The following is a 9,334-nucleotide window of genomic DNA, read 5'->3' on the forward strand; positions in this document are numbered from 1 at the left end:
CCAGACAGGGCTGAAGCACCCTGGGGACCCCGACTGTCAGACTCACTGCAGTGATCCTGCAGTAGAAGAGACAGCTAGGACTTTAACCAGGGCACCCCTCTTGGGTAACTGTGCTGCTTACAAAATGCTTTCACAACTTGATCTCCTTTGAATTACTTAACCCCGAGAACTAGAAGATAGTGTCCCCAGTTTTCAGAAGAGTACACTGAGGCTCAGAGAAGTGAGGTGACTTGATCAAGACCGCACAGCTGGTACCTGGCAGCTCTGGAGTGAAGTCTGGCTCTTGACCCAGAACTCTCACTGAGGGATGGTGCAGTGAGCACAGGACCAAGGAAACTGCAGGACATCTGTCGATCCCATCACAGCAGGCACTCAGGGATAGGTAGGCTGAGAGGGGAGAGTAAGCTGGGGGTCCCTGGCACTTGGGACACCGCCTTCTTGGGCCTCCCAGACACTCGCCTTCCACTGTGTGTGTCCCTGCAGTTACCCTGGTCTCCCCTAGAGGGAGAAGCTCTGGGCTGGTGCCACTTTTTTTTTTTTTTAAATTGAAGTACAGTTGATTTAAAATGTTCTGTTAGTTTCAGGTGTACAGCAAAGTGATTCAGTTATACATATAAATATCTACTTTCTTTTCAGATTCTTTCCCCTTATAGGTTATTACAAAATATTGAGTATAGCTCCCTGTGCTGTACAGTAGGTCCTTGTGGTACTGCTTTTATCAGACTCCTTCCCAACCAGCAAGTCCTCTCTCACCTTTGACCTGAAGAGATTAAGCCTCTTAAAGTCTGCCACAGACAGAAGTCTGTTGGAGGCCCCATAGAATAAATACACAAATTGTTTTGAATCCAAAACGTATTATTCATCATCTGCTCCTCCGCCCTCAGACCTCCTGAGGGAGACTGGTTTGCCAAAGATGAAACAGGCAGTGACCGCTGGTCAAGATCCCAGATATACTGACTCAAAGGAGTCTTTTTTTTTTTTTTTTAAATTCTCTCCCTGCCGCCATGCCCTCCAGGCTTGGGCTGCTGTGCTAGGGCTATTCTCACCTGGGAGAGTTTAAAACAATACCCTTTGTTTTCTATTCACTTTTAGGGGCAATCCTGATCCTAAGAAATGCAGTAGGGTTGGGGAGTGGGATTGGGCTGACCTGCAGACCCCTCCCCTGGCCTCCTGCCCTGACTAATCAATAATTACCGGAAGGTGCTCATTATTCCCTGAAACGTTCCCCTCCCTTTCTCCTCATCTGGGAGGAGGTTGACAGCATGCGGCCAGCTGAGGTATAACATGGGGACCCCACTAATCAGCAGAACTCAGTGTCTTAGGCCAGCAGCACCCCCAAAGATCAAGCCCCAGCCAGGGCCCGGCACCCTCATCCTGCCTGGGAAGACTTCTCCACTTTCACAGTGGAGGTGAACCCCAGCTCCACAAAACACTCAGGCTCTCTCCATTCACCATCTACAGCAGAGCTTAATACGTTTTCCGTTCCCCTTTTCATCACATCACCAGCTGAGTTGGCCCTCAGAAAAGGGATTTTTTTTTTTAACTGAAGTATAGTTGATTTGCAATATTATATTAGTTGCAGGTGTTCAACATAGTGATTCAATATTTTTATATATTATACTCCATTTAAAGTTATAAAACATTGGCTGTATTCCCTGTGCTGTACAATATATCCCTGTAGTTTATTTATTTTATACATAGTATTTTGTACCTCTTAATCCCCTACCCCCTCTCCCCTGCCCCACTGGTAACCACTAGTTTGTTCTCTATATCTGTGAGTCTCTTTCTGTTTTGTTATATTCATTTGTTTTATTTTTTTAATTTTTATTTATTTTTTTATTCATTTGTTTTATTTTTTAGGTTCCACCTATAAGTGATAATATACAGTATTTGTCTGGCTTATTCACTAAGCATAATATCGTCCAGGTCCATCCATGTTGTTGCAAATGGCAAAATTTCATTCTTTTTATGGCTGATTAGTATTCCACTATATCCATTGTATGTGTGTGTGTATCTCACATCTTTGAGAAGGGATTTTTAGCACCATTCTCCAAAAGGTTTATAAAATCTCCCCTTTTTGTAATGTTTATAGAATGTTATAACGTAACTGCTAAAAAGCAGCACAATTAAAATATGATCTAGCAATGTCATTTTGGGGTATATATACAAAAGAATTGAAAACAGGGACTCACACAGATATTTGTATACCCATGTTCACAGCAGCATCATTCGTAATAGCAAAAGGTGGAAGCAACCCAAGTGTCCATCTTTGAATGAATGGATAAACAAAATATGGTATCTCTATACAATGAGATATTATTCAGTCTTAAGAAGAGAGGCAGTTCTGACACATGCTGCAACATGAATGAACCTTGAAGACATTATGCCAAGTAAAATAAGCCAGACACAAAAGGACAAAAACTGTATGATTCCACTTATACGAAGAACACAGAGTAGTCAAACTCATAGAGACATAAAGTAGAATGGTGGTTGCCAGGGGTTGAGGGGAGACAGAAATGGGCATTATTGTTTAATGGGGATGGAGTTTCAGTTCTGCAAGATGAAAAGAGTTCTGGAGCTGGATGGTGGTGATGGTTGTACTTAATGTGAATGTACTTAATGCCACTGAACTGCAGACTTAATTATGGTTAAAATGGTAAATTTTATATCATGTACATTTTACCACATTTTAAAAAAAGCATCACAATTATAAAATTAAACAAACTAGGGGCTTGAAAATTCAGATATATAAAATAGATGCACTATTGAGTAGGTGGGGAAGGGAGATGACCCATGTTATTAAAGGATTTACTTGAAACTCCTTCAGAGTGTGGACTTTTTAAAATGCAGTATACAATATAATTCTATGTACGCAGACTCTGGAGCCAGATTGCCTGGGCTCAGTTTCCAGCTCTGCTGCTTATTAGCTGTGTGTCCTTAGACAAATTACGTAACGTCGCTACGTTTCAATGTCTCTATCTGTAAAATAGGGGAAATAAAAGTAGTCTCGGGCTTCCCTCGTGGCGCAGTTGTTGAGAATCTGCCTGCCAATGCAGGGGACACGGGTTCGAGCCCTGGTCTGGGAAGATCCCACATGCCGCGGAGCAACTGGGCCCGTGAGCCACAACTACTGAGCCTGCGTGTCTGGAGCCTGTGCTCCGCAACAAGAGAGGCCGCGACAGTGAGAGGCCCGCGCACCGCGATGAAGAGTGGCCCTCGCTCACCGCAACTGGAGAAAGCCCTTGCACAGAAACGAGGACCCAACACAGCCAAAAATAAATAAATAAAATTTAAAAGAAAAAAACTTTCTTAAAAAAAAAAAAAAAGAATTTCAACAGTGTAAAAAAAAAAAAAAGTAGCCTCATAGGATTTTTATGAGAATTAAGTTAATTACATATGTAAAATGTTTATAACAATGTCCCACACGTGGTAGGTCCTATATGAGTGTTTGTTTCAAAAATGTAAAAGTAAATTTTCCCAGAGCACATTTTTTTCAAGACAGAAGAGTCCATCTGAATATGTTTTTTAATTATAGCTCATTATATCACCCATACAGTGAACAGGTTGCAATAGAATTTGGTTATTAGACACTCTCTTAGACCCTTCTAGCTTCATGGGTTAAACAGTGTTCTAGAATAGAGAACAATTTACCAGCAGACTTAACACTCCAGACCAGTTTGCTTCTGCCCGTCAACAGTATTCTTTCTCAGGGCTGGGGCCTCTGCAGTTTCTACCTCTGTCTGTCATTTTACCTTTCCTGGAAGATAGTCTAAACTTGGATTTCACAAGTACACGTGAGCTGTTTGTTCTTTCACTTCCCAGCAGAAGCTGCATTACACTCTGGATTTTCACAGAACAAGGGTTGAGTAATAATTACCCTTCCCATCGCTGATCGCTTACTCCATTTGTGTCCACTAGCTGGCTCTTTAGCAATCATTCCTGGATGTGTAGCTGTATACATACGTGCAGACATACATGTGTAAGCAGATTTCTGAGCCAAATTGCCCGAATTCAAATCCAGCTCTGCCATTGACCAGCTGAGGATCTTGGATAATTTCTAAACCCCATTTCTCCAACCTCATTTTTCCTTATCTGTAAAATGGGAATAGTAAGAGTTTCTACTGCACAGGGCTATTGTGAGGATTAACTGAGAAAACTATCCGATGTACTTAGCTCAGTCCCGGCACCCAGGAAGTGCTCAGGAACTGTTAGCCTGATAATGATAATAATCTACATGTGTGGTAACCTCGCCCACACCGTGGAGATGGGTGTTACTTATGGGAGAAGGAAGGTGTTACTTATATCTTTTTTTTTTTTTTTCTGCTAACTGAAATTTTCCTCCAAGGGAAAAACCTTATTTATACTGACCGTTTTCATGAGTCTCTTTGCTAAATATATTATACACTTTTCTGGATCATGCTGAACATAATTTTCTTAAATTTCAAGCAATATAGCATAGAGATTAAAAGCTTTTCAGTCAGCTAGAATTTAAAAGTCAGATAATAACAAGTGTTGACAAGGATGTGAGCAAATCAGAACCTCATACACTTTTTTTTTAAGATTCAATTTTAATTGAAGAACAGCATTGTTTGATTTTTGGTTTTGGGGTTTTTTTTTTGGCCACACGACATGTGGGATCTTAGTTCCCCAGACCAGGGATCAAAACCGTGCCCCCTGCAGTGGAAGCACAGAGTCTTAACCACTGGACTGCCAGGAAAGTCCCTCATCTACTTCTGGTGGGAATGTAAAATGATACAGTCACTTTGGAAAACATTCTGGAAGTTCCTCAAACAATTAAACATAGAGTTACCATAAGACCCAGCAATTCCACTCCCGAGTATATACCCAAGAGAAATAAAAATATTTGTCCACACAAATGCTTGTACACAAATATTAAAGAGGCATCATTTATAATAGCTAAAAGGCAGAAAGAACCCAAATGTCTATCAGTGGATGAATGGATAAACAAAATTCAGTATCTCCATACAATGGAATATAATTCAGCTATAAAAAGGAATAAAGTAGTGATACATACTACAGCATGAATGAACCTTGAAAACAATGCTAATGAAAGAAGGCAGTCACAAAAATCCACATATTATAAGATTTCACTTATATGAAAGTCCAGAATAGGGAAATCTATAGAAACAGAAAGTAGATTAGTGGTTGCTTAGGGCTGGGAGCGTAGGGGATGGATGAAGAAATAGAGGGGTGATAGCTAAAGGTTATTGTGTTTCTTTGAGGTGATAAATATGTTCTAAAATAGACTGTGGTGATGGCTGCACATATCTATGAATATACTAAAAAAAACATTGAATTGTACACTTCATTTTTTTAAATATTTATTTACTGATTTATTTTATTTGGCTGCGCCGGGTCTTAGTTGAGGCACGTGGGATCTTAGTTGCCGTGTGTGGGATCTTCGCTGCGGCATGTGGGATCTTTTTAGTTGTGGCATGCGGATTCTTAGTTGCAGAATGCATGTGGGATCTAGTTCCCAGACCAGGGATCGAACCCGGGCCCCCTACATTGGGAGCTTGCAGTCGTAACCACTGGACCACCCGGGAAGTCCCAAATTGTACACTTTAAGTAGGAGAATTATATGTCATGTTAATTATATTTCAATAAGCCTATTTAAAAGAATAAATAAATAAAATGAAATAAATTTTTGAAGCTTTTGAGTCAGACAGACTCAGTTTGACATCTTTGTATTAGTTATTTAATCTTTCCCAGCCTTGATTTCCTTACCAGTAAAATAGGACCAAGAGTAGGACCAAAATCATAGGGTGGACATGAGGATTACATGAGATAGTACACATGAATCACTTAGCACAGTGCCAGGCACATAGTATTAACTCAGCATGTTGCTAGGAAATAGCATTATGTTTCTAACAAATATTTATTGGATGTCAGCCATGTGTCAAACTTGGAGCTTGACACTACAACAAATTCAAAAATAAGAAGGACAGATTATGCCCTTCTTATCTTAAGCTAATACCTAATATATTAATAATTGTTAATGTTAATTATACCTATAATTGATTACTCTTATATATAATACTATATTAATTACATATAAAGGTAAAAAAAATCATACAATAGACATCCATGTACTGCCATCCAGATTCAGAAATACAGAAACATACTCTAGGGTTACTAATGTGACCTTTGAGCAGACTTGGACAAGTTTACCATTCCTTCCTTCTTTTTTTTTTTTTTTTTCATTCCTTCCTTCTTAATTCACTCATTTGGCTTCCTTACTATCACACTTTCCTCCCACCTCCCTGGCCACTCCTCTCAGTCTCTTTTATAAACTCTTCCTCTTCAATCTGATGTTGAAATTACTCTCTAGGCCACCTTCTCCTCCCAAACATTCTCTCTCTAGTCTATTTCATCCACTTGCACTGACTCGCAAATGTTTATCTTCAGCCCAAATATTTCGTTTGCGCTTGTGATCAGCACATACAACTGCATACCTGACATCTCCACTTTGAGGTCTCATGTGCTGCTCAAACTCAATGTGTCCAAAACTGAGCCATCCTCTTCCTCTCACGACTTGATGTCCCTCCTGTGCTCTCTACCTCGGGGACTTGCCCAACCCTCTGCCCATGTCGGAAACCTAAGAGTCATCCTTAACTCCTCCTTCTCCTTTTCTCTGTCATCCAGTTCGTTACAGCACTGCAATCCAGAACAGATCTCAAGTCCATCTGCATCTCTCTATATTCACTGCACTAGTCCACACCTATCATATCTCTCTTTTTTTGCCTAGAACTCTTTTTTTTTTAATTTATTTATTATTTTATATTTATTTTTGGCTGCATTGGGTCTTCGTTACTGCGCGCGGTCTTTTCTCAAGTTGCGGCGAGCGGGGGCTACTCTTCGTTGCGGTGCGCGGGCTTCTCATTGCAGTGGCTTCCCTTGTTGCGGAGCACGGGCTCTAGGCACGTGTGCTTCAGTAGTTGTGGCGTACAGGCTCAGTAGTTGTGGCGCACGGGCTTAGTTCCTCCGCGGCATGTGGGATCTTCCCGGACCAGGACTCGCACCCGTGTCTCCTGCATTGGCAGGCGGATTTTTAACCATTGCGCCACCAGGGAAGTCCCACTTAGAACTCTTATTGCCTTCTCGTAGGCACTGTGTCTGTCTGGTCATCACTCTATCCTCAGTGCATAAAACAAGTTCCTGGCACAGAGTAGACACTTAATAAATATTTATTGCATGAAAAACCAAAGAATGTTCACAACCTTATTCAAGGAGTCTTTGTTTTAATCAAAGTGGAAGAGGGAATGAAGGCCATATATGAAAAACCCACAGCTAACATCATACTCAATGGTGAAAGAACGAAAGCTTTTCCCTAAGATCAGGGACAAAACGAGGGTGCTCACTTTTGCCACTTCTTTTCAACATAGTACTATAAGCGCTAGCCAGAGCAATTAGGCAAGGAAAAGAAATTAAAGACATCCAAATTGGAAAGGAGTAAGTAAACTTATCTCTGCTCACAGACTACATGATCTTATTTTTTAAGAAAATTCTAAAGATCACACACACACACACACACACACACACACACACACAAACTTGTTAGAGCTAATAAATGAATTCAGCAAAGTTGCAAGGTACAAACTAAACAGACACAAATCAGTTGCATTTCTATACACTAGCAATGAATAATCAGAAAAGGAAATTTTAAAAAACAATTTTATTTACAATAGCATCAACAAAGTAAAATATTTAGGAAGAAATTTAACCAACAAGGCAAAAGACTTGTATGTTGAAAACTACAAAACATTGCTGAAAGAAATTAAAAGAGACCTAAATAAATGGAAAGACATCCTGTGTTCATGGATTGGAAGACTTAATACTGTTAAGATGATGATACTATCAAAAGTGATCTACTGTTTCGAGGCAATTCTTATCAAAATTCCAATGTCAGTTTTTGAAGATATAGAAAAACTCATTCCAAAATTTATATGAAATCTCAAAGGATCCTGAATACTCAAAACAGTCTTGAAAAAATAGAATAATATTGGAAGACTTACACTTTTTTATTTCAAAACTTACTACAAAGCTACAGTAATTAGAACAGTGTGGTGGGACTTCCCTGGTGGCACAGTGGCTAAGAATCCACCTGCCAATGCAGGGGACATGGGTTCAAGCCCTGCTCCAGGAAGATCCCACATACCGAGGAGCAACTAAGCCCTAGTGCCACAACTATTGAGCCCGTGTGCCACAACTACTGAAACCAGTGCGCCTAGAGCCCGTGCTCCACAACAAGAGAAGCCTGCGCACCTCAACGAAGACTAGCCCCCGCTCGCCGCGACCTCGCATAGCAGTGAGGAACTCGCGCGGCCAAAAATAAATAAATAAATTTATTCTTAAAAAACAAAACAGTGTGGTACTGGCATAAGGACAGACATAGAGATCAATGAGATAGACTAGAGAGCTCCCAAATAAATCTTTATACATATGGTTAATTGATTTTTTTTTTCAGTGCTATTGAGGAATCTGTAATTGATATGGCCAACTGATTTTCTGACAAGGGTGCCAAGACCATTCAACAGGGAAAGGACAGTCTTTTCAAAAAATGATGCTGGGAATACTGGATATCCACCTGCAAAAGAAAGAAGTAGGGGGAATTCCCTGGCAGTCAAGTGGTTAGGACTCAGCACTTTCACTGCCTTAGCCCAGGTTCAATCCCTGGTTGGGAAACTAAGATCCCACAAGCCTCCGGGTGCGGCCAAAAAAAAGGAAGTCGGGTTCTTACCTAACACCATATATAAAAATTAACTCAAAATGAAGAAAACATACAGAAAGGACTTCCTGGCAGTCCAGTGTTCAAGACTCCACGCTCCCAATGCAGGAGGCACGGGTTTGATCACTGGTTGGGGAACTAAGATCCCACATTCTGCACAGCACAGCCAAAAAACAAACAAAAAAAATATAGAAAAATCTTCAGGATATTGTATTTGGATATGACATTTAAAAAATAAGCAAACAAGGGACTTCCCTAGTGGTGCAGTGGTTAAGAATCCGCCTACCAATGCAGGGGACACGGGTTCGAGCCCTGGTCCAGGAAGATCCCACATGCCGCAGAGCAACTAAGCCCGGCACCACAACTACTGAGCCCATGTGCCACAACTACTGAAGCCCACGTGCCTAGAGCCCATGCTCTGCAACAAGAGAAGCCACCACAATGAGAAACCCGCAACCAAGAGTAGCCCCCGCTTACCGCTACTAGAGAAAGCACGCGCGCAGCAACAAAGACCCAACACAGCCAAAAAAAAAAAAAAAGCCAACAAAACAAAAAAATAGATAAATTGGACTTCATCAAAATTAC

Source organism: Tursiops truncatus, chromosome 1 (assembly GCF_011762595.2).
Source record: "Tursiops truncatus isolate mTurTru1 chromosome 1, mTurTru1.mat.Y, whole genome shotgun sequence".
NCBI lineage: Eukaryota > Metazoa > Chordata > Mammalia > Artiodactyla > Delphinidae > Tursiops > Tursiops truncatus.